This window comes from Sycon ciliatum, chromosome 8 (genome assembly GCF_964019385.1).
Source record: "Sycon ciliatum chromosome 8, ocSycCili1.1, whole genome shotgun sequence".
NCBI lineage: Eukaryota > Metazoa > Porifera > Calcarea > Leucosolenida > Sycettidae > Sycon > Sycon ciliatum.
The window spans coordinates 20,587,458-20,614,097 of record NC_088650.1 but is presented as its reverse complement, the minus strand read 5'-3'; the positions used below and the strand labels follow the sequence as shown (position 1 = coordinate 20,614,097).

Genomic DNA, 26,640 nt, shown 5'->3' with positions numbered 1-26,640 from the left:
AAATTGAAAGGTCAGCACAAATGGTCAAAATCCGACATTTTCTCACCTTTCTGCCCGTTCGCAGCTCAGAAAATGACAATGACCATCCTCATCTCGTTGTGTAGCTGGACATAGACAAGAGCACGAAGAAAAAGACCCACATTTCTCTAAAGAACTCACCCAGGGCTGCTGAAAGCTGAAAAAGAACCTATCTAGAAGTTTGGGGCTTTTTACCCGTGAATCTTCACTTTGCGACTAAACTATTCACAGCAGTGCCAAATTTTCTGGGTCACTGAATGCGGGTGCCAGCGCCCTACAAGGAAACCAAAAATCAAACCAATGCGACCACTGAAATTACAGCTGGGTCATGTTATAGAGAGGTACGTTGAAATTGAAAGGTCAGCACAAATGGTCAAAATCCGACATTTTCTCACCTTTCTGCCCGTTCGCAGCTCAGAAAATGACAATGACCATCCTCATCTCGTTGTGTAGCTGGACATAGAAAATAGCACCATGAAAAAGAGCCACATTTCTCTAAAGAACTCACCCAGGGCTGCTGAAAGCTGAAAAAGAACCTATCTAGAAGTTTGGGGCTTTTTACCCGTGAATCTTCACTTTGCGACTAAAGTATTCACAGCAGTGCCAAATTTTCTGGGTCACTGAATGCGGGTGCCAGCGCCCTACAAGGAAACCAAAAATCAAACCAATGCGACCACTGAAATTACAGCTGGGTCATGTTATAGAGAGGTACGTTGAAATTGAAAGGTCAGCACAAATGGTCAAAATCCGACATTTTCTCACCTTTCTGCCCGTTCGCAGCTCAGAAAATGACAATGACCATCCTCATCTCGTTGTGTAGCTGGACATAGAAAATAGCACCATGAAAAAGAGCCACATTTCTCTAAAGTACTCGCCCAGGGCTGCTGAAAGCTGAAAAGGAACCTATCTAGAAGTTTGGGGCTTTTTACCCGTGAATCTTCACTTTGCGACTAAACTATCCACAGCAGTGCCAAATTTTCTGGGTCACTGAATGCGGGTGCCAGCGCCCTACAAGCAAACCAAAAATCAAACCAATGCGACCACTGAAATTACAGCTGGGTCATGTTATAGAGAGGTACGTTGAAATTGAAAGGTCAGCACAAATGGTCAAAATCCGACATTTTCTCACCTTTCTGCCCGTTCGCAGCTCAGAAAATGACAATGACCATCCTCATCTCGTTGTGTAGCTGGACATAGACAAGAGCACCAAGAAAAAGACCCACATTTCTCTAAAGAACTCGCCCAGGGCTGCTGAAAGCTGAAAAAGAACCTATCTAGAAGTTTGGGGCTTTTTACCCGTGAATCTTCACTTTGCGACTAAACTATTCACAGCAGTGCCAAATTTTCTGGGTCACTGAATGCGGGTGCCAGCGCCCTAAAAGCAAACCAAAAATCAAACCAATGCGACCATTGAAATTACAGCTGGGTCATGTTATAGAGAGGTACGTTGAAATTGAAAGGTCAGCACAAATGGTCAAAATCCGACATTTTCTCACCTTTCTGCCCGTTCGCAGCTCAGAAAATGACAGTGAAAATCCTCATCTCGTTGTGTAGCTGGACATAGAAAATAGCACCATGAAAAAGAGCCACATTTCTCTAAAGAACTCGCCCAGGGCTGCTGAAAGCTGAAAAAGAACCTATCTAGAAGTTTGGGGCTTTTTACCCGTGAATCTTCACTTTGCGACTAAACTATTCACAGCAGTGCCAAATTTTCTGGGTCACTGAATGCGGGTGCCAGCGCCCTACAAGCAAACCAAAAATCAAACCAATGCGACCACTGAAATTACAGCTGGGTCATGTTATAGAGAGGTACGTTGAAATTGAAAGGTCAGCACAAATGGTCAAAATCAGACATTTTCTCACCTTTCTGCCCGTTCGCAGCTCAGAAAATGACAATGACCATCCTCATCTCGTTGTGTAGCTGGACATAGAAAATAGCACCATGAAAAAGAGCCACATTTCTCTAAAGAACTCACCCAGGGCTGCTGAAAGCTGAAAAAGAACCTATCTTGAAGTTTGGGGCTTTTTACCCGTGAATATTCACTTTGCGACTAAACTATTCACAGCAGTGCCAAATTTTCTGGGTCACTGAATGCGGGTGCCAGCGCCCTACAAGCAAACCAAAAATGAAACCAATGCGACCACTAAAATTACAGCTGGGTCATGTTATAGAGAGGTACGTTGAAATTGAAAGGTCAGCACAAATGGTCAAAATCCGACATTTTCTCACCTTTCTGCCCGTTCGCAGCTCAGAAAATGACAATGAAAATCCTCATCTCGTTGTGTAGCTGCTGGACATAGAAAATAGCACCATGAAAAAGAGCCACATTTCTCTAAAGAACTCACCCAGGGCTGCTGAAAGCTGAAAAAGAACTTATCTAGAAGTTTGGGGCTTTTTACCCGTGAATCTTCACTTTGCGACTAAACTATTCACAGCAGTGCCAAATTTTCCGGGTCATTGAATGCGGGTGCCAGCGCCCTACAAGCAAACCAAAAATCAAACCAATGCGACCACTGAAATTACAGCTGGGTCATGTTATAGAGAGGTACGTTGAAATTGAAAGGTCAGCACAAATGGTCAAAATCCGACATTTTCTCACCTTTCTGCCCGTTCGCAGCTCAGAAAATGACAATGACCATCCTCATATCGTTGTGTAGCTGGACATAGAAAATAGCACCATGAAAAAGAGCCACATTTCTCTAAAGAACTCACCCAGGGCTACTGAAAGCTGAAAAAGAACTTATCTAGAAGTTTGGGGCTTTTTACCCCTGAATCTTCACTTTGCGACTAAACTATCCACAGCAGTTCCAAATTTTCTGGGTCACTGAATGTGGGTGCCAGCGCCCTAGAAGCACACCAAAAATGAAACCAATGCGACCACTGAAATTGCAGCTGGGTCATGTTATAGAGAGGTACGTTGAAATTGAAAGGTCAGCACAAATGGTCAAAATCCGACATTTTCTCACCTTTCTGCCCGTTCGCAGCTCAGAAAATGACAACGACCATCCTCATCTCGTTGTGTAGATGGACATAGAAAATAGCACCATGAAAAAGAGACACATTTCTCTAAAGAACTTACCCAGGGCTGCTGAAAGCTGAAAAAGAACCTATCTAGAAGTTTGGGGCTTTTTACCCGTGAATCTTCACTTTGCGACTAAACTATCCACAGCAGTGCCAAATTTTCTGGGTCACTAATTGCGGGTGCCAGCGCCCTACAAGCAAACCAAAAATGAAACCGATGCGACCACTGAAATTACAGCTGGGTCATGTTATAGAGAGGTACGTTGAAATTGAAAGGTCAGCACAAATGGTCAAAATCCGACATTTTCTCACCTTTCTGCCCGTTCGCAGCTCAGAAAATGACAATGACCATCCTCATCTCGTTGTGTAGCTGGACATAGACAAGAGCACGAAGAAAAAGACCCACATTTCTCTAAAGAACTCACCCAGGGCTGCTGAAAGCTGAAAAAGAACTTATCTAGAAGTTTGGGGCTTTTTACCCGTGAATCTTCACTTTGCGACTAAACTATCCACAGCAGTGCCAAATTTTCTGGGTCACTGAATGCGGGTGCCAGCGCCCTACAAGCAAACCAAAAATCAAACCAATGCGACCACTAAAATTACAGCTGGGTCATGTTATAGAGAGGTACGTTGAAATTGAAAGGTCATCACAAATGGTCAAAATCCGACATTTTCTCACCTTTCTGCCCGTTCGCAGCTCAGAAAATGACTATGACCCTTCCTCATCTCGTTGTGTAGCTGGACATAGAAAATAGCACCATGAAAAAGAGCCACATTTCTCTAAAGAACTCACCCAGGGCTGCTGAAAGCTGAAAAAGAACTTATCTAGAAGTTTGGGGCTTTTTACCCGTGAATCTTCACTTTGCGACTAAACTATCCTCAGCAGTGCCAAATTTTCTGGGTCACTGAATGCGGGTGCCAGCGCCCTACAAGCACACCAAAAATGAAACCAATGCGACCACTGAAATTGTAGCTGGGTCATGTTATAGAGAGGTACGTTGAAATTGAAAGGTCAGCACAAATGGTCAAAATCCGACATTTTCTCACCTTTCTGCCTGTTGGCAGCTCAGAAAATGACAATGACCATCCTCATCTCGTTGTGTAGCTGGACATAGACAAGAGCACGAAGAAAAAGACCCACATTTCTCTAAAGAACTCACCCAGGGCTGCTGAAAGCTGAAAAAGAACCTATCTAGAAGTTTGGGGCTTTTTACCCGTGAATCTTCACTTTGCGACTAAACTATTCACAGCAGTGCCAAATTTTCTGGGTCACTGAATGCGGGTGCCAGCGCCCTACAAGCAAACCAAAAATGAAACCAATGCGACCACTAAAATTACAGCTGGGTCATGTTATAGAGAGGTACGTTGAAATTGAAAGGTCAGCACAAATGGTCAAAATCCGACATTTTCTCACCTTTCTGCCCGTTCGCAGCTCAGAAAATGACAATGACCATCCTCATCTCGTTGTGTAGCTGGACATAGAAAATAGCACCATGAAAAAGAGCCACATTTCTCTAAAGAACTCACCCAGGGCTGCTGAAAGCTGAAAAAGAACTTATCTAGAAGTTTGGTGCTTTTTACCCGTGAATCTTCACTTTGCGACTAAACTATCCACAGCAGTGCCAAATTTTCTGGGTCACTGAATGCGGGTGCCAGCGCCCTACAAGCACACCAAAAATGAAACCAATGCGACCACTGAAATTGCAGCTGGGTCATGTTATAGAGAGGTACGTTGAAATTGAAAGGTCAGCACAAATGGTCAAAATCCGACATTTTCTCACCTTTCTGCCCGTTCGCAGCTCAGAAAATGACAATGACCATCCTCATCTCGTTGTGTAGCTGGACATAGAAAATAGCACCATGAAAAAGAGCCACATTTCTCTAAAGAACTCGCCCAGGGCTGCTGAAAGCTGAAAAAGAACCTATCTAGAAGTTTGGTGCTTTTTACCCGTGAATCTTCACTTTGCGACTAAACTATCCACAGCAGTGGCAAATTTTCTGGGTCACTGAATGCGGGTGCCAGCGCCCTACAAGCAAACCAAAAATGAAACCAATGCGACCACTGAAATTGCAGCTGGGTCATGTTATAGAGAGGTACGTTGAAATTGAAAGGTCAGCACAAATGGTCAAAATCCGACATTTTCTCACCTCTCTGCCCGTTCGCAGCTCAGAAAATGACAATGACCATCCTCATCTCGTTGTGTAGCTGGACATAGAAAATAGCACCATGAAAAAGACCCACATTTCTCTAAAGAACGCGCCCAGGGCTGCTGAAAGCTGAAAAAGAACCTATCTTGAAGTTTGGGGCTTTTTACCCGTGAATCTTCACTTTGCGACTAAACTATCCACAGCAGTGCCAAATTTTCTGGGTCACTGAATGCGGGTGCCAGCGCCCTACAAGCAAACCAAAAATGAAACCAATGCGACCACTGAAATTACAGCTGGGTCATGTTATAGAGAGGTACGTTGAAATTGAAAGGTCAGCACAAATGGTCAAAATCCGACATTTTCTCACCTTTCTGCCCGTTCGCAGCTCAGTAAATGACAATGAAAATCCTCATCTCGTTGTGTAGCTGGACATAGAAAATAGCACCATGAAAAAGAGCCACATTTCTCCAAAGAACTCACCCAGGGCTGCTGAAAGCTGAAAAAGAACTTATCTAGAAGTTTGGGGCTTTTTACCCGTGAATCTTCACTTTGCGACTAAACTATCCACAGCAGTGCCAAATTTTCTGGGTCACTGAATGCGGGTGCCAGCGCCCTACAAGCAAACCAAAAATTAAACCAATGCGACCACTGAAATTGCAGCTGGGTTATGTTATAGAGAGGTACGTTGAAATTGAAAGGTCAGCACAAATGGTCAAAATCCGACATTTTCTCACCTTTCTGCCCGTTCGCAGCTCAGAAAATGACAATGACCATCCTCATCTCGTTGTGTAGCTGGACATAGAAAATAGCACCATGAAAAAGAGCCACATTTCTCTAAAGAACTTACCCAGGGCTGCTGAAAGCTGAAAAAGAACCTATCTAGAAGTTTGGGGCTTTTTACCCGTGAATCTTCACTTTGCGACTAAACTATCCACAGCAGTGCCAAATTTTCTGGGTCACTGAATGCGGGTGCCAGCGCCCTACAAGCAAACCAAAAATGAAACCAATGCGACCACTGAAATTACAGCTGGGTCATGTTATAGAGAGGTACGTTGAAATTGAAAGGTCTGCACAAATGGTCAAAATCCGACATTTTCTCACCTTTCTGCCCGTTCGCAGCTCAGAAAATGACAATGACCATCCTCATCTTCGTTGTGTAGCTGGACATAGACAAGAACACCAAGAAAAAGACCCACATTTCTCTAAAGAACTCGCCCAGGGCTGCTGAAAGCTGAAAAAGAACCTATCTTGAAGTTTGGGGCTTTTTACCCGTGAATCTTCACTTTGCGACTAAACTATTCACAGCAGGCATAGTGGGATGGTCTAAGACCATGATTGAGAAACAGAGGGTACCAGGTTCAAGTCCTGCTTGGAAGCGGAAGGAATTTTTCCAGCCGTGCTGCGACCCACAGTTAATTGGGAACTCGTGGCCTGGCACGAGGGTAACATGGATGCAGCTAATGGGATTTCGGTCTTTGACCACTTGGTGGTGGGTCTGATCTACTCACCTCCCACCGTTTAGGCGCTGCATCTGCGCCTTTGATCCTAGAGGGTGGTGGCGTTCCCACGGCGGATGCGGAAAACTCGGCTTCCAGCCGAGTCTCACGCGAACCGTGAAATTTATTATTATTTTTATTTTATTATTATTCACAGCAGTGGCAAATTTTCTGGGTCACTGAATGCGGGTGCCAGCGCCCTACAAGCAAACCAAAAATGAAACCAATGCGACCACTAAAATTACAGCTGGGTCGTGTTATAGAGAGGTACGTTGAAATTGAAAGGTCAGCACAAATGGTCAAAATCCGACATTTTCTCACCTTTCTGCCCGTTCGCAGCTCAGAAAATGACAATGACCATCCTCATCTCGTTGTGTAGCTGGACATAGAAAATAGCACCATGAAAAAGAGCAACATTTTCCTAAAGAACTCACCCAGGGCTGCTGAAAGCTGAAAAAGAACTTATCTAGAAGTTTGGGGCTTTTCACCCGTGAATCTTCACTTTGCGACTAAACTATCCACAGCAGTGCCAAATTTTGTGGGTCACTGAATGCGGGTGCCAGCGCCCTACAAGCACACCAAAAATGAAACCAATGCGACCTCTGAAATTGCAGCTGGGTCATGTTATAGAGAGGTACGTTGAAATTGAAAGGTCAGCACAAATGGTCAAAATCCGACATTTTCTCACCTTTCTGCCTGTTGGCAGCTCAGAAAATGACAATGACCATCCTCATCTCGTTGTGTAGCTGGACATAGAAAATAGCACCATGAAAAAGAGCCACATTTCTCTAAAGAACTCACCCAGGGCTGCTGAAAGCTGAAAAAGAACCTATCTAGAAGTTTGGGGCTTTTTACCCGTGAATCTTCACTTTGCGACTAAACTATCCACAGCAGTGCCAAATTTTCTTGGTCACTGAATGCGGGTGCCAGCGCCCTACAAGCAAACCAAAAATGAAACCAATCCGCCCACTGAAATTACAGCTGGGTCATGTTATAGAGAGGTACGTTGAAATTGAAAGGTCAGCACAAATGGTCAAAATCCGACATTTTCTCACCTTTCTGCCCGTTCGCAGCTCAGAAAATGACAATGACCATCCTCATCTCGTTGTGTAGCTGGACATAGACAAGAGCACGAAGAAAAAGACCCACATTTCTCTAAAGAACTTACCCAGGGCTGCTGAAAGCTGAAAAAGAACCTATCTAGAAGTTTGGGGCTTTTTACCCGTGAATCTTCACTTTGCGACTAAACTATTCACAGCAGTGCCAAATTTTCTGGGTCACTGCATGCGGGTGCCAGCGCCCTAAAAGCAAACCAAAAATCAAACCAATGCGACCACTGAAATTACAGCTGGGTCATGTTATAGAGAGGTACGTTGAAATTGAAAGGTCAGCACAAATGGTCAAAATCCGACATTTTCTCACCTTTCTGCCCGTTCGCAGCTGAGAAAATGACAATGACCATCCTCATCTCGTTGTGTAGCTGGACATAGAAAATAGCACCATGAAAAAGAGCCACATTTCTCTAAAGAACTCGCCCAGGGCTGCTGAAAGCTGAAAAAGAACCTATCTAGAAGTTTGGGGCTTTTTACCCGTGAATCTTCACTTTGCGACTAAACTATCCACAGCAGTGCCAAATTTTCTGGGTCACTGAATGCGGGTGCCAGCGCCCTACAAGCACACCAAAAATGAAACCAATGCGACCACTGAAATTACAGCTGGGTCATGTTATAGAGAGGTACGTTGAAATTGAAAGGTCAGCACAAATGGTCAAAATCCGACATTTTCTCACCTTTCTGCCCGTTCGCAGCTCAGAAAATGACAATGACCATCCTCATCTCGTTGTGTAGCTGGACATAGAAAATAGCACCATGAAAAAGAGCCACATTTCTCTAAAGAACTCACCCAGGGCTGCTGAAAGCTGAAAAAGAACTTATCTAGAAGTTTGGGGCTTTTTACCCGTGAATCTTCACTTTGCGACTAAACTATTCACAGCAGTGCCAAATTTTCTGGGTCACTGAATGCAGGTGCCAGCGCCCTACAAGCAAACCAAAAATCAAACCAATGCGACCACTGAAATTACAGCTGGGTCATATTATAGAGAGGTACGTTGAAATTGAAAGGTCAGCACAAATGGTCAAAATCCGACATTTTCTCACCTTTCTGCCCGTTTGCAGCTCAGAAAATGACAATGACCATCCTCATCTCGTTGTGTAGCTGGACATAGAAAATAGCACCATGAAAAAGAGCCACATTTCTCTAAAGAACTCACCCAGGGCTGCTGAAAGCTGAAAAAGAACTTATCTAGAAGTTTGGTGCTTTTTACCCGTGAATCTTCACTTTGCGACTAAACTATCCACAGCAGTGCCAAATTTTCTGGGTCACTGAATGCGGGTGCCAGCGCCCTACAAGCACACCAAAAATGAAACCAATGCGACCACTGAAATTGCAGCTGGGTCATGTTATAGAGAGGTACGTTGAAATTGAAAGGTCAGCACAAATGGTCAAAATCCGACATTTTCTCACCTTTCTGCCCGTTCGCAGCTCAGAAAATGCCAATGACCATCCTCATCTCGTTGTGTAGCTGGACATAGAAAATAGCACCATGAAAAAGAGCCACATTTCTCTAAAGAACTCACCCAGGGCTGCTGAAAGCTGAAAAAGAACCTATCTAGAAGTTTAGGGCTTTTTACCCGTGAATCTTCACTTTGCGACTAAAGTATTCAGAGCAGTGCTAAATTTTCTGGGTCACTGAATTCGGGTGCCAGCGCCCTACAAGCAAACCAAAAATGAAACCAATGCGACCACTGAAATTACAGCTGGGTCATGTTATAGAGAGGTACGTTGAAATTCAAAGGTCAGCACAAATGGTCAAAATCCGACATTTTCTCACCTTTCTGCCCGTTCGCAGCTCAGAAAATGACAATGACCATCCTCATCTCGTTCTGTAGCTCGACATAGACAAGAGCACAAAGAAAAAGACCCACATTTCTCTAAAGAACTCGCCCAGGGCTGCTGAAAGCTGAAAAAAGAACCTATCTTGAAGTTTGGGGCTTTTTACCCGTGAATCTTCACTTTGCGATTAAACTATTCACAGCATTGCCAAATTTTCTGGGTCACTGAATGCGGGTGCCAGCGCCCTACAAGCAAACCAAAAATCAAACCAATGCGACCACTGAAATTACAGCTGGGTCATGTTATAGAGAGGTGCGTTGAAATTGAAAGGTCAGCACAAATGGTCAAAATCCGACATTTTCTCACCTTTCTGCCCGTTCGCAGCTCAGAAAATGACAATGACCATCCTCATCTCGTTGTGTAGCTGGACATAGAAAATAGCACCATGAAAAAGAGCCACATTTCTCTAAAGAACTCGCCCAGGGCTGCTGAAAGCTGAAAAAGAACCTATCTAGAAGTATGGGGCTTTTTACCCGTGAATCTTTACTTTGCGACTAAACTATCCACAGCAGTGCCAAATTTTCTGGGTCACTGAATGCGGGTGCCAGCGCCCTACAAGCAAACCAAAAATCAAACCAATGCGACCACTGATATTGCAGCTGGGTCATGTTATAGAGAGGTACGTTGAAATTGAAAGGTCAGCACAAATGGTCAAAATCCGACATTTTCTCACCTTTTTGCCCGTTCGCAGCTCAGAAAATGACAATGACCATCCTCATCTCGTTGTGTAGCTGGACATAGACAAGAGCACCAAGAAAAAGACCCACATTTCTCTAAAGAACTCGCCCAGGGCTGCTGAAAGCTGAAAAAGAACCTATCTAGAAGTTTGGGGCTTTTTACCCGTGAATCTTCACTTTGCGAATAAACTATTCACAGCAGTGCCAAATTTTTAGGGTCACTGACTGTGGGTGACAGCGCCCTACAAGCAAACCAAAAATGAAACCAATGCGACCGATGGCATTACAGCTGGGTCATGTTATAGAGAGGTATGTTGAAATTGAAAGGTCAGCACAAATGGTCAAAATCCGACATTTTCTCACCTTTCTGCCCGTTCGCAGCTTAGAAAATGACAATGACCATCCTCATCTCGTTGGTTAGCTGGACAAAGACAAGAGCACCAAGAAAAGAGCCACATTTCTCTAAAGAACTCGCCCAGGGCTGCTGAAAGCTGAAAAAGAACCTATCTAGAAGTTTGGGGCTTTTTACCCGTGAATCTTCACTTTGCGACTAAACTATTCACAGCAGTGCCAAATTTTCTGGGTCACTGAATGCGGGTGCCTGCGCCCTACAAGCAAACCAAAAATGAAACCAATGCGACCACTGAAATTACAGCTGGGTCATGTTATAGAGAGGTACGTTGAAATTGAAAGGTCAGCACAAATGGTCAAAATCCGACATTTTCTCACCTTTCTGCCCGTTCGCAGCTCAGAAAATGACATTGACCATCCTCATCTCGTTGTGCAGCTGGACATAGAAATTAGCACCACTAAAAAAGCCACATTTCTCTACAGAACTCACACAGGGCTGCTGAAAGCTGAAAAAGAACCTATCTAGAAGTTTGGGGCTTTTTACCCGTGAATCTTCACTTTGCGACTAAACTATCCACAGCAGTGCCAAATTTTCTGGGTCACTGAATGCGGGTGCCAGCGCCCTACAAGCAAACCAAAAATCAAACCAATGCGACCACTGAAATTACAGCTGGGTCATGTTATAGAGAGGTACGTTGAAATTGAAAGGTCAGCACAAATGGTCAAAATCAGACATTTTCTCACCTTTCTGCCCGTTCGCAGCTCAGAAAATGACAATGACCCTTCCTCATCTCGTTGTGTAGCTGGACATAGAAAATAGCACCATGAAAAAGAGCCACATTTCTCTAAAGAACTCACCCAGGGCTGCTGAAAGCTGAAAAAGAACTTATCTAGAAGTTTGGGGCTTTTTACCCGTGAATCTTCACTTTGCGACTAAACTATCCACAGCAGTGCCAAATTTTGTGGGTCACTGAATGCGGGTGCCAGCGCCCTACAAGCAAACCAAAAATGAAACCAATGCGACCACTGAAATTACAGCTGGGTCATGTTATAGAGAGGTACGTTGAAATTGAAAGGTCAGCACAAATGGTCAAAATCCGACATTTTCTCATCTTTCTGCCCGTTCGCAGCTCAGAAAATGACAATGACCATCCTCATCTCGTTGTGTAGCTGAACATAGACAAGAGCACCATGAAAAAGAGCCACATTTCTCTAAAGTACTCGCCCAGGGCTGCTGAAAGCTGAAAAGGAACCTATCTAGAAGTTTGGGGCTTTTTACCCGTGAATCTTCACTTTGCGACTGAACTATTCACAGCAGTGCCAAATTTTCTGGGTCACTGAATGCGGGTGCCAGCGCCCTACAAGCACACCAAAAATGAAACCAATGCGACCACTGAAATTACAGCTGGGTCATGTTATAGAGAGGTACGTTGAAATTGAAAGGTCAGCACAAATGGTCAAAATCAGACATTTTCTCACCTTTCTGCCCGTTCGCAGCTCAGAAAATGACAATGACCCTTCCTCATCTCGTTGTGTAGCTGGACATAGAAAATAGCACCATGAAAAAGAGCCACATTTCTCTAAAGAACTCACCCAGGGCTGCTGAAAGCTGAAAAAGAACTTATCTAGAAGTTTGGGGCTTTTTACCCGTGAATCTTCACTTTGCGACTAAACTATCCACAGCAGTGCCATATTTTCTGGGTCACTGAATGCGGGTTCCAGCGCCCTACAAGCAAACCAAAAATGAAACCAATGCGACCACTGAAATTACAGCTGGGTCATGTTATAGAGAGGTACGTTGAAATTGAAAGGTCAGCACAAATGGTCAAAATCCGACATTTTCTCATCTTTCTGCCCGTTCGCAGCTCAGAAAATGACAATGACCATCCTCATCTCGTTGTGTAGCTGGACATAGACAAGAGCACCATGAAAAAGAGCCACATTTCTCTAAAGTACTCGCCCAGGGCTGCTGAAAGCTGAAAAGGAACCTATCTAGAAGTTTGGGGCTTTTTACCCGTGAATCTTCACTTTGCGACTGAACTATTCACAGCAGTGCCAAATTTTCTGGGTCACTGAATGCGGGTGCCAGCGCCCTACAAGCACACCAAAAATGAAACCAATGCGACCACTGAAATTACAGCTGGGTCATGTTATAGAGAGGTACGTTGAAATTGAAAGGTCAGCACAAATGGTCAAAATCCGACATTTTCTCACCTTTCTGCCCGTTCGCAGCTCAGAAAATGACAATGACCATCCTCATCTCGTTGTGTAGCTGGACATAGACAAGAACACCAAGAAAAAGACCCACATTTCTCTAAAGAACTCACCCAGGGCTGCTGAAAGCTGAAAAAGAACCTATCTTGAAGTTTGGGGCTTTTTACCCGTGAATCTTCACTTTGCGACTAAACTATCCACAGCAGTGCCAAATTTTCTGGGTCACTGAATGCGGGTGCCAGCGCCCTACAAGCAAACCAAAAATCAAACCAATGCGACCACTGAAATTACAGCTGGGTCATGTTATAGAGAGGTACGTTGAAATTGAAAGGTCAGCACAAATGGTCAAAATCAGACATTTTCTCACCTTTCTGCCCGTTCGCAGCTCAGAAAATGACAATGACCATCCTCATCTCGTTGTGTAGCTGGACATAGAAAATAGCACCATGAAAAAGACCCACATTTCTCTAAAGAACGCGCCCAGGGCTGCTGAAAGCTGAAAAAGAACCTATCTTGAAGTTTGGGGCTTTTTACCCGTGAATCTTCACTTTGCGACTAAACTATCCACAGCAGTGCCAAATTTTCTGGGTCACTGAATGCGGGTGCCAGCGCCCTACAAGCAAACCAAAAATGAAACCAATGCGACCACTGAAATTACAGCTGGGTCATGTTATAGAGAGGTACGTTGAAATTGAAAGGTCAGCACAAATGGTCAAAATCCGACATTTTCTCACCTTTCTGCCCGTTCGCAGCTCAGAAAATGACAATGAAAATCCTCATCTCGTTGTGTAGCTGGACATAGAAAATAGCACCATGAAAAAGAGCCACATTTCTCTAAAGAACTCACCCAGGGCTGCTGAAAGCTGAAAAAGAACTTATCTAGAAGTTTGGGGCTTTTTACCCGTGAATCTTCACTTTGCGACTAAACTATCCACAGCAGTGCCAAATTTTGTGGGTCACTGAATGCGGGTGCCAGCGCCCTACAAGCAAACCAAAAATTAAACCAATGCGACCACTGAAATTGCAGCTGGGTCATGTTATAGAGAGGTACGTTGAAATTGAAAGGTCAGCACAAATGGTCAAAATCCGACATTTTCTCACCTTTCTGCCCGTTCGCAGCTCAGAAAATGACAATGACCATCCTCATCTCGTTGTGTAGCTGGACATAGAAAATAGCACCATGAAAAAGAGCCACATTTCTCTAAAGAACTTACCCAGGGCTGCTGAAAGCTGAAAAAGAACCTATCTAGAAGTTTGGGGCTTTTTACCTGTGAATCTTCACTTTGCGACTAAACTATCCACAGCAGTGCCAAATTTTCTGGGTCACTGAATGCGGGTGCCAGCGCCCTACAAGCAAACCAAAAATGAAACCAATGCGACCACTGAAATTACAGCTGGGTCATGTTATAGAGAGGTACGTTGAAATTGAAAGGTCAGCACAAATGGTCAAAATCCGACATTTTCTCACCTTTCTGCCCGTTCGCAGCTCAGAAAATGACAATGAAAATCCTCATCTCGTTGTGTAGCTGGACATAGAAAATAGCACCATGAAAAAGAGCCACATTTCTCTAAAGAACTCACCCAGGGCTGCTGAAAGCTGAAAAAGAACCTATCTAGAAGTTTGGGGCTTTTTACCCGTGAATCTTCACTTTGCGACTAAACTATTCACAGCAGTGCCAAATTTTCTGGGTCACTGAATGCGGGTGCCAGCGCCCTACAAGCACACCAAAAATGAAACCAATGCGACCACTGAAATTACAGCTGTGTCATGTTATAGAGAGGTACGTTGAAATTGAAAGGTCAGCACAAATGGTCAAAATCCGACATTTTCTCACCTTTCTGCCCGTTCGCAGCTCAGAAAATGACAATGACCATCCTCATCTCGTTGTGTAGCTGGACATAGAAAATAGCACCATGAAAAGAGCCACATTTCTCTAAAGAACTCACCCAGGGCTGCTGAAAGCTGAAAAAGAACTTATCTAGAAGTTTGGGGCTTTTTACCCGTGAATCTTCACTTTGCGACTAAACTATTCACAGCAGTGCCAAATTTTCTGGGTCACTGAATGCGGGTGCCAGCGCCCTACAAGCAAACCAAAAATGAAACCAATGCGACCACTGAAATTACAGCTGGGTCATGTTATAGAGAGGTACGTTGAAATTGAAAGGTCAGCACAAATGGTCAAAATCCGACATTTTCTCACCTTTCTGCCCGTTCACAGCTCAGAAAATGACAATGACCATCCTCATCTCGTTGTGTAGCTGGACATAGACAAGAGCACCAAGAAAAAGACACACATTTCTCTAAAGAACTCGCCCAGGGCTGCTGAAAGCTAAACCAATGCGACCACTGAAATTGCAGCTGGGTCATGTTATAGAGAGGTACGTTGAAATTGAAAGGTCAGCACAAATGGTCAAAATCCGACATTTTCTCACCTTTCTGCCCGTTCGCAGCTCAGAAAATGACAATGACCATCCTCATCTCGTTGTGTAGCTAGACATAGAAAATAGCACCATGAAAAAGAGCCACATTTCTCTAAAGAACTCACCCAGGGCTGCTGAAAGCTGAAAAAGAACCTATCTAGAAGTTTGGGGCTTTTTACCCGTGAATCTTCACTTTGCGACTAAACTATTCACAGCAGTTCCAAATTTTCTGGGTCACTGAATGTGGGTGCCAGCGCCCTAGAAGCACACCAAAAATGAAACCAATGCGACCACTGAATTTGCAGCTGGGTCATGTTATAGAGAGGTACGTTGAAATTGAAAGGTCAGCACAAATGGTCAAAATCCGACATTTTCTCACCTTTCTGCCCGTTCGCAGCTCAGAAAATGACAACGACCATCCTCATCTCGTTCTGTAGCTGGACATAGACAAGACCACCAAGAAAAAGACCCACATTTCTCTAAAGAACTCGCCCAGGGCTGCTGAAAGCTGAAAAAGAACCTATCTTGAAGTTTGGGGCTTTTTACCCGTGAATCTTCACTTTGCGACTAAACTATTCACAGCAGTACCAAATTTTCTGGGTCACTGAATGCGGGTGCCAGCGCCCTACAAGCAAACCAAAAATGAAACCAATGCGACCACTGAAATTACAGCTGGGTCATGTTATAGAGAGGTACGTTGAAATTGAAAGGTCAGCACAAATGGTCAAAATCCGACATTTTCTCACCTTTCTGCCCGTTCGCAGCTCAGAAAATGACAATGACCATCCTCATCTCGTTGTGTAGCTGGACATAGACAAGAGCACGAAGAAAAAGACCCACATTTCTCTAAAGAACTCACCCAGGGCTGCTGAAAGCTGAAAAAGAACCTATCTAGAAGTTTGGGGCTTTTTACCCGTGAATCTTCACTTTGCGACTAAAGTATTCACAGCAGTGCCAAATTTTCTGGGTCACTGAATGCGGGTGCCAGCGCCCTACAAGGAAACCAAAAATCAAACCAATGCGACCACTGAAATTACAGCTGGGTCATGTTATAGAGAGGTACGTTGAAATTGAAAGGTCAGCACAAATGGTCAAAATCCGACATTTTCTCACCTTTCTGCCCGTTCGCAGCTCAGAAAATGACAATGACCATCCTCATCTCGTTGTGTAGCTGGACATAGAAAATAGCACCATGAAAAAGAGCCACATTTCTCTAAAGTACTCGCCCAGGGCTGCTGAAAGCTGAAAAGGAACCTATCTAGAAGTTTGGGGCTTTTTACCCGTGAATCTTCACTTTGCGACTAAACTATCCACAGCAGTGCCAAATTTTCTGGGTCACTGAATGCGGGTGCCAGCGCCCTACAAGCAAACCAAAAATCAAACCAATGCGACCACTGAAATTACAGCTGGGTCATGTTATAGAGAGGTACGTTGAAATTGAAAGGTCAGCACAAATGGTCAAAATCCGACATTTTCTCACCTTTCTGCCCGTTCGCAGCTCAGAAAATGACAATGACCATCCTCATCTCGTTGTGTAGCTGGACATAGACAAGAGCACCAAGAAAAAGACCCACATTTCTCTAAAGAACTCGCCCAGGGCTGCTGAAAGCTGAAAAAGAACCTATCTAGAAGTTTGGGGCTTTTTACCCGTGAATCTTCACTTTGCGACTAAACTATTCACAGCAGTGCCAAATTTTCTGGGTCACTGAATGCGGGTGCCAGCGCCCTAAAAGCAAACCAAAAATCAAACCAATGCGACCACTGAAATTACAGCTGGGTCATGTTATAGAGAGGTACGTTGAAATTGAAAGGTCAGCACAAATGGTCAAAATCAGACATTTTCTCACCTTTCTGCCCGTTCGCAGCTCAGAAAATGACAATGACCATCCTCATCTCGTTGTGTAGCTGGACATAGAAAATAGCACCATGAAAAAGAGCCACATTTCTCTAAAGAACTCACCCAGGGCTGCTGAAAGCTGAAAAAGAACCTATCTTGAAGTTTGGGGCTTTTTACCCGTGAATATTCACTTTGCGACTAAACTATTCACAGCAGTGCCAAATTTTCTGGGTCACTGAATGCGGGTGCCAGCGCCCTACAAGCAAACCAAAAATGAAACCAATGCGACCACTAAAATTACAGCTGGGTCATGTTATAGAGAGGTACGTTGAAATTGAAAGGTCAGCACAAATGGTCAAAATCCGACATTTTCTCACCTTTCTGCCCGTTCGCAGCTCAGAAAATGACAATGAAAATCCTCATCTCGTTGTGTAGCTGCTGGACATAGAAAATAGCACCATGAAAAAGAGCCACATTTCTCTAAAGAACTCACCCAGGGCTGCTGAAAGCTGAAAAAGAACTTATCTAGAAGTTTGGGGCTTTTTACCCGTGAATCTTCACTTTGCGACTAAACTATTCACAGCAGTGCCAAATTTTCCGGGTCATTGAATGCGGGTGCCAGCGCCCTACAAGCAAACCAAAAATCAAACCAATGCGACCACTGAAATTACAGCTGGGTCATGTTATAGAGAGGTACGTTGAAATTGAAAGGTCAGCACAAATGGTCAAAATCCGACATTTTCTCACCTTTCTGCCCGTTCGCAGCTCAGAAAATGACAATGACCATCCTCATATCGTTGTGTAGCTGGACATAGAAAATAGCACCATGAAAAAGAGCCACATTTCTCTAAAGAACTCACCCAGGGCTACTGAAAGCTGAAAAAGAACTTATCTAGAAGTTTGGGGCTTTTTACCCCTGAATCTTCACTTTGCGACTAAACTATCCACAGCAGTTCCAAATTTTCTGGGTCACTGAATGTGGGTGCCAGCGCCCTAGAAGCACACCAAAAATGAAACCAATGCGACCACTGAAATTGCAGCTGGGTCATGTTATAGAGAGGTACGTTGAAATTCAAAGGTCAGCACAAATGGTCAAAATCCGACATTTTCTCACCTTTCTGCCCGTTCGCAGCTCAGAAAATGACAACGACCATCCTCATCTCGTTGTGTAGATGGACATAGAAAATAGCACCATGAAAAAGAGCCACATTTCTCTAAAGAACTTACCCAGGGCTGCTGAAAGCTGAAAAAGAACCTATCTAGAAGTTTGGGGCTTTTTACCCGTGAATCTTCACTTTGCGACTAAACTATCCACAGCAGTGCCAAATTTTCTGGGTCACTAATTGCGGGTGCCAGCGCCCTACAAGCAAACCAAAAATGAAACCGATGCGACCACTGAAATTACAGCTGGGTCATGTTATAGAGAGGTACGTTGAAATTGAAAGGTCAGCACAAATGGTCAAAATCCGACATTTTCTCACCTTTCTGCCCGTTCGCAGCTCAGAAAATGACAATGACCATCCTCATCTCGTTGTGTAGCTGGACATAGACAAGAGCACGAAGAAAAAGACCCACATTTCTCTAAAGAACTCACCCAGGGCTGCTGAAAGCTGAAAAAGAACTTATCTAGAAGTTTGGGGCTTTTTACCCGTGAATCTTCACTTTGCGACTAAACTATCCACAGCAGTGCCAAATTTTCTGGGTCACTGAATGCGGGTGCCAGCGCCCTACAAGCACACCAAAAATGAAACCAATGCGACCACTGAAATTGCAGCTGGGTCATGTTATAGAGAGGTACGTTGAAATTGAAAGGTCAGCACAAATGGTCAAAATCCGACATTTTCTCACCTTTCTGCCCGTTCGCAGCTCAGAAAATGACAATGACCATCCTCATCTCGTTCTGTAGCTGGACATAGACAAGAGCACCAAGAAAAAGACCCACATTTCTCTAAAGAACTCGCCCAGGGCTGCTGAAAGCTGAAAAAGAACCTATCTTGAAGTTTGGGGCTTTTTACCCGTGAATCTTCACTTTGCGACTAAACTATTCACAGCAGTGCCAAATTTTCTGGGTCACTGAATGCGGGTGCCAGCGCCCTACAAGCAAACCAAAAATCAAACCAATGCGACCACTAAAATTACAGCTGGGTCATGTTATAGAGAGGTACGTTGAAATTGAAAGGTCATCACAAATGGTCAAAATCCGACATTTTCTCACCTTTCTGCCCGTTCGCAGCTCAGAAAATGACAATGACCCTTCCTCATCTTGTTGTGTAGCTGGACATAGAAAATAGCACCATGAAAAAGAGCCACATTTCTCTAAAGAACTCACCCAGGGCTGCTGAAAGCTGAAAAAGAACTTATCTAGAAGTTTGGGGCTTTTTACCCGTGAATCTTCACTTTGCGACTAATTTATCCTCAGCAGTGCCAAATTTTCTGGGTCACTGAATGCGGGTGCCAGCGCCCTACAAGCACACCAAAAATGAAACCAATGCGACCACTGAAATTGTAGCTGGGTCATGGTATAGAGAGGTACGTTGAAATTGAAAGGTCAGCACAAATGGTCAAAATCCGACATTTTCTCACCTTTCTGCCTGTTGGCAGCTCAGAAAATGACAATGACCATCCTCATCTCGTTGTGTAGCTGGACATAGACAAGAGCACGAAGAAAAAGACCCACATTTCTCTAAAGAACTCACCCAGGGCTGCTGAAAGCTGAAAAAGAACCTATCTAGAAGTTTGGGGCTTTTTACCCGTGAATCTTCACTTTGCGACTAAACTATTCACAGCAGTGCCAAATTTTCTGGGTCACTGAATGCGGGTGCCAGCGCCCTACAAGCAAACCAAAAATCAAACCAATGCGACCACTAAAATTACAGCTGGGTCATGTTATAGAGAGGTACGTTGAAATTGAAAGGTCAGCACAAATGGTCAAAATCCGACATTTTCTCACCTTTCTGCCCGTTCGCAGCTCAGAAAATGACAATGACCATCCTCATCTCGTTGTGTAGCTGGACATAGAAAATAGCACCATGAAAAAGAGCCACATTTCTCTAAAGAACTCACCCAGGGCTGCTGAAAGCTGAAAAAGAACTTATCTAGAAGTTTGGTGCTTTTTACCCGTGAATCTTCACTTTGCGACTAAACTATCCACAGCAGTGCCAAATTTTCTGGGTCACTGAATGCGGGTGCCAGCGCCCTACAAGCACACCAAAAATGAAACCAATGCGACCACTGAAATTGCAGCTGGGTCATGTTATAGAGAGGTACGTTGAAATTGAAAGGTCAGCACAAATGGTCAAAATCCGACATTTTCTCACCTTTCTGCCCGTTCGCAGCTCAGAAAATGACAATGACCATCCTCATCTCGTTGTGTAGCTGGACATAGAAAATAGCACCATGAAAAAGAGCCACATTTCTCTAAAGAACTCGCCCAGGGCTGCTGAAAGCTGAAAAAGAACCTATCTAGAAGTTTGGTGCTTTTTACCCGTGAATCTTCACTTTGCGACTAAACTATCCACAGCAGTGCCAAATTTTCTGGGTCACTGAATGCGGGTGCCAGCGCCCTACAAGCAAACCAAAAATGAAACCAATGCGACCACTGAAATTGCAGCTGGGTCATGTTATAGAGAGGTACGTTGAAATTGAAAGGTCAGCACAAATGGTCAAAATCCGACATTTTCTCACCTCTCTGCCCGTTCGCAGCTCAGAAAATGACAATGACCATCCTCATCTCGTTGTGTAGCTGGACATAGAAAATAGCACCATGAAAAAGACCCACATTTCTCTAAAGAACGCGCCCAGGGCTGCTGAAAGCTGAAAAAGAACCTATCTTGAAGTTTGGGGCTTTTTACCCGTGAATCTTCACTTTGCGACTAAACTATCCACAGCAGTGCCAAATTTTCTGGGTCACTGAATGCGGGTGCCAGCGCCCTACAAGCAAACCAAAAATGAAACCAATGCGACCACTGAAATTACAGCTGGGTCATGTTATAGAGAGGTACGTTGAAATTGAAAGGTCAGCACAAATGGTCAAAATCCGACATTTTCTCACCTTTCTGCCCGTTCGCAGCTCAGTAAATGACAATGAAAATCCTCATCTCGTTGTGTAGCTGGACATAGAAAATAGCACCATGAAAAAGAGCCACATTTCTCTAAAGAACTCACCCAGGGCTGCTGAAAGCTGAAAAAGAACTTATCTAGAAGTTTGGGGCTTTTTACCCGTGAATCTTCACTTTGCGACTAAACTATCCACAGCAGTGCCAAATTTTCTGGGTCACTGAATGCGGGTGCCAGCGCCCTACAAGCAAACCAAAAATTAAACCAATGCGACCACTGAAATTGCAGCTGGGTTATGTTATAGAGAGGTACGTTGAAATTGAAAGGTCAGCACAAATGGTCAAAATCCGACATTTTCTCACCTTTCTGCCCGTTCGCAGCTCAGAAAATGACAATGACCATCCTCATCTCGTTGTGTAGCTGGACATAGAAAATAGCACCATGAAAAAGAGCCACATTTCTCTAAAGAACTTACCCAGGGCTGCTGAAAGCTGAAAAAGAACCTATCTAGAAGTTTGGGGCTTTTTACCCGTGAATCTTCACTTTGCGACTAAACTATCCACAGCAGTGCCAAATTTTCTGGGTCACTGAATGCGGGTGCCAGCGCCCTACAAGCAAACCAAAAATGAAACCAATGCGACCACTGAAATTACAGCTGGGTCATGTTATAGAGAGGTACGTTGAAATTGAAAGGTCTGCACAAATGGTCAAAATCCGACATTTTCTCACCTTTCTGCCCGTTCGCAGCTCAGAAAATGACAATGACCATCCTCATCTTCGTTGTGTAGCTGGACATAGACAAGAACACCAAGAAAAAGACCCACATTTCTCTAAAGAACTCGCCCAGGGCTGCTGAAAGCTGAAAAAGAACCTATCTTGAAGTTTGGGGCTTTTTACCCGTGAATCTTCACTTTGCGACTAAACTATTCACAGCAGTGGCAAATTTTCTGGGTCACTGAATGCGGGTGCCAGCGCCCTACAAGCAAACCAAAAATGAAACCAATGCGACCACTAAAATTACAGCTGGGTCGTGTTATAGAGAGGTACGTTGAAATTGAAAGGTCAGCACAAATGGTCAAAATCCGACATTTTCTCACCTTTCTGCCCGTTCGCAGCTCAGAAAATGACAATGACCATCCTCATCTCGTTGTGTAGCTGGACATAGAAAATAGCACCATGAAAAAGAGCAACATTTTCCTAAAGAACTCACCCAGGGCTGCTGAAAGCTGAAAAAGAACTTATCTAAAAGTTTGGGGCTTTTCACCCGTGAATCTTCACTTTGCGACTAAACTATCCACAGCAGTGCCAAATTTTGTGGGTCACTGAATGCGGGTGCCAGCGCCCTACAAGCAAACCAAAAATGAAACCAATGCGACCACTGAAATTACAGCTGGGTCATGTTATAGAGAGGTACGTTGAAATTGAAAGGTCAGCACAAATGGTCAAAATCCGACATTTTCTCACCTTTCTGCCCGTTCGCAGCTCAGTAAATGACAATGAAAATCCTCATCTCGTTGTGTAGCTGGACATAGAAAATAGCACCATGAAAAAGAGCCACATTTCTCTAAAGAACTCACCCAGGGCTGCTGAAAGCTGAAAAAGAACTTATCTAGAAGTTTGGGGCTTTTTACCCGTGAATCTTCACTTTGCGACTAAACTATCCACAGCAGTGCCAAATTTTCTGGGTCACTGAATGCGGGTGCCAGCGCCCTACAAGCAAACCAAAAATTAAACCAATGCGACCACTGAAATTGCAGCTGGGTTATGTTATAGAGAGGTACGTTGAAATTGAAAGGTCAGCACAAATGGTCAAAATCCGACATTTTCTCACCTTTCTGCCCGTTCGCAGCTCAGAAAATGACAATGACCATCCTCATCTCGTTGTGTAGCTGGACATAGAAAATAGCACCATGAAAAAGAGCCACATTTCTCTAAAGAACTTACCCAGGGCTGCTGAAAGCTGAAAAAGAACCTATCTAGAAGTTTGGGGCTTTTTACCCGTGAATCTTCACTTTGCGACTAAACTATCCACAGCAGTGCCAAATTTTCTGGGTCACTGAATGCGGGTGCCAGCGCCCTACAAGCAAACCAAAAATGAAACCAATGCGACCACTGAAATTACAGCTGGGTCATGTTATAGAGAGGTACGTTGAAATTGAAAGGTCTGCACAAATGGTCAAAATCCGACATTTTCTCACCTTTCTGCCCGTTCGCAGCTCAGAAAATGACAATGACCATCCTCATCTTCGTTGTGTAGCTGGACATAGACAAGAACACCAAGAAAAAGACCCACATTTCTCTAAAGAACTCGCCCAGGGCTGCTGAAAGCTGAAAAAGAACCTATCTTGAAGTTTGGGGCTTTTTACCCGTGAATCTTCACTTTGCGACTAAACTATTCACAGCAGTGGCAAATTTTCTGGGTCACTGAATGCGGGTGCCAGCGCCCTACAAGCAAACCAAAAATGAAACCAATGCGACCACTAAAATTACAGCTGGGTCGTGTTATAGAGAGGTACGTTGAAATTGAAAGGTCAGCACAAATGGTCAAAATCCGACATTTTCTCACCTTTCTGCCCGTTCGCAGCTCAGAAAATGACAATGACCATCCTCATCTCGTTGTGTAGCTGGACATAGAAAATAGCACCATGAAAAAGAGCAACATTTTCCTAAAGAACTCACCCAGGGCTGCTGAAAGCTGAAAAAGAACTTATCTAGAAGTTTGGGGCTTTTCACCCGTGAATCTTCACTTTGCGACTAAACTATCCACAGCAGTGCCAAATTTTGTGGGTCACTGAATGCGGGTGCCAGCGCCCTACAAGCACACCAAAAATGAAACCAATGCGACCTCTGAAATTGCAGCTGGGTCATGTTATAGAGAGGTACGTTGAAATTGAAAGGTCAGCACAAATGGTCAAAATCCGACATTTTCTCACCTTTCTGCCTGTTGGCAGCTCAGAAAATGACAATGACCATCCTCATCTCGTTGTGTAGCTGGACATAGAAAATAGCACCATGAAAAAGAGCCACATTTCTCTAAAGAACTCACCCAGGGCTGCTGAAAGCTGAAAAAGAACCTATCTAGAAGTTTGGGGCTTTTTACCCGTGAATCTTCACTTTGCGACTAAACTATCCACAGCAGTGCCAAATTTTCTTGGTCACTGAATGCGGGTGCCAGCGCCCTACAAGCAAACCAAAAATGAAACCAATCCGCCCACTGAAATTACAGCTGGGTCATGTTATAGAGAGGTACGTTGAAATTGAAAGGTCAGCACAAATGGTCAAAATCCGACATTTTCTCACCTTTCTGCCCGTTCGCAGCTCAGAAAATGACAATGACCATCCTCATCTCGTTGTGTAGCTGGACATAGACAAGAGCACGAAGAAAAAGACCCACATTTCTCTAAAGAACTTACCCAGGGCTGCTGAAAGCTGAAAAAGAACCTATCTAGAAGTTTGGGGCTTTTTACCCGTGAATCTTCACTTTGCGACTAAACTATTCACAGCAGTGCCAAATTTTCTGGGTCACTGCATGCGGGTGCCAGCGCCCTAAAAGCAAACCAAAAATCAAACCAATGCGACCACTGAAATTACAGCTGGGTCATGTTATAGAGAGGTACGTTGAAATTGAAAGGTCAGCACAAATGGTCAAAATCCGACATTTTCTCACCTTTCTGCCCGTTCGCAGCTGAGAAAATGACAATGACCATCCTCATCTCGTTGTGTAGCTGGACATAGAAAATAGCACCATGAAAAAGAGCCACATTTCTCTAAAGAACTCGCCCAGGGCTGCTGAAAGCTGAAAAAGAACCTATCTAGAAGTTTGGGGCTTTTTACCCGTGAATCTTCACTTTGCGACTAAACTATCCACAGCAGTGCCAAATTTTCTGGGTCACTGAATGCGGGTGCCAGCGCCCTACAAGCACACCAAAAATGAAACCAATGCGACCACTGAAATTACAGCTGGGTCATGTTATAGAGAGGTACGTTGAAATTGAAAGGTCAGCACAAATGGTCAAAATCCGACATTTTCTCACCTTTCTGCCCGTTCGCAGCTCAGAAAATGACAATGACCATCCTCATCTCGTTGTGTAGCTGGACATAGAAAATAGCACCATGAAAAAGAGCCACATTTCTCTAAAGAACTCACCCAGGGCTGCTGAAAGCTGAAAAAGAACTTATCTAGAAGTTTGGGGCTTTTTACCCGTGAATCTTCACTTTGCGACTAAACTATTCACAGCAGTGCCAAATTTTCTGGGTCACTGAATGCAGGTGCCAACGCCCTACAAGCAAACCAAAAATCAAACCAATGCGACCACTGAAATTACAGCTGGGTCATATTATAGAGAGGTACGTTGAAATTGAAAGGTCAGCACAAATGGTCAAAATCCGACATTTTCTCACCTTTCTGCCCGTTTGCAGCTCAGAAAATGACAATGACCATCCTCATCTCGTTGTGTAGCTGGACATAGAAAATAGCACCATGAAAAAGAGCCACATTTCTCTAAAGAACTCACCCAGGGCTGCTGAAAGCTGAAAAAGAACTTATCTAGAAGTTTGGTGCTTTTTACCCGTGAATCTTCACTTTGCGACTAAACTATCCACAGCAGTGCCAAATTTTCTGGGTCACTGAATGCGGGTGCCAGCGCCCTACAAGCACACCAAAAATGAAACCAATGCGACCACTGAAATTGCAGCTGGGTCATGTTATAGAGAGGTACGTTGAAATTGAAAGGTCAGCACAAATGGTCAAAATCCGACATTTTCTCACCTTTCTGCCCGTTCGCAGCTCAGAAAATGACAATGACCATCCTCATCTCGTTGTGTAGCTGGACATAGAAAATAGCACCATGAAAAAGAGCCACATTTCTCTAAAGAACTCACCCAGGGCTGCTGAAAGCTGAAAAAGAACCTATCTAGAAGTTTAGGGCTTTTTACCCGTGAATCTTCACTTTGCGACTAAAGTATTCAGAGCAGTTCTAAATTTTCTGGGTCACTGAATTCGGGTGCCAGCGCCCTACAAGCAAACCAAAAATGAAACCAATGCGACCACTGAAATTACAGCTGGGTCATGTTATAGAGAGGTACGTTGAAATTCAAAGGTCAGCACAAATGGTCAAAATCCGACATTTTCTCACCTTTCTGCCCGTTCGCAGCTCAGAAAATGACAATGACCATCCTCATCTCGTTCTGTAGCTCGACATAGACAAGAGCACAAAGAAAAAGACCCACATTTCTCTAAAGAACTCGCCCAGGGCTGCTGAAAGCTGAAAAAAGAACCTATCTTGAAGTTTGGGGCTTTTTACCCGTGAATCTTCACTTTGCGATTAAACTATTCACAGCATTGCCAAATTTTCTGGGTCACTGAATGCGGGTGCCAGCGCCCTACAAGCAAACCAAAAATCAAACCAATGCGACCACTGAAATTACAGCTGGGTCATGTTATAGAGA

The 26,640-nt window shown here is 44.1% G+C and overlaps 1 long non-coding RNA gene across 1 annotated transcript in view; it reads right to left on the bottom strand.

The window, feature by feature from the left end:
• Positions 1–26,640, bottom strand: part of LOC135823274 (uncharacterized) — a 311,228-nt gene that overhangs the window by 58,865 nt on the left and 225,723 nt on the right. The window contains exon 8 of the long non-coding RNA XR_010554645.1: positions 10,677–10,734. This is a non-coding gene — a long non-coding RNA (uncharacterized LOC135823274). The remainder of the gene's footprint in view (positions 1–10,676; positions 10,735–26,640) is intronic.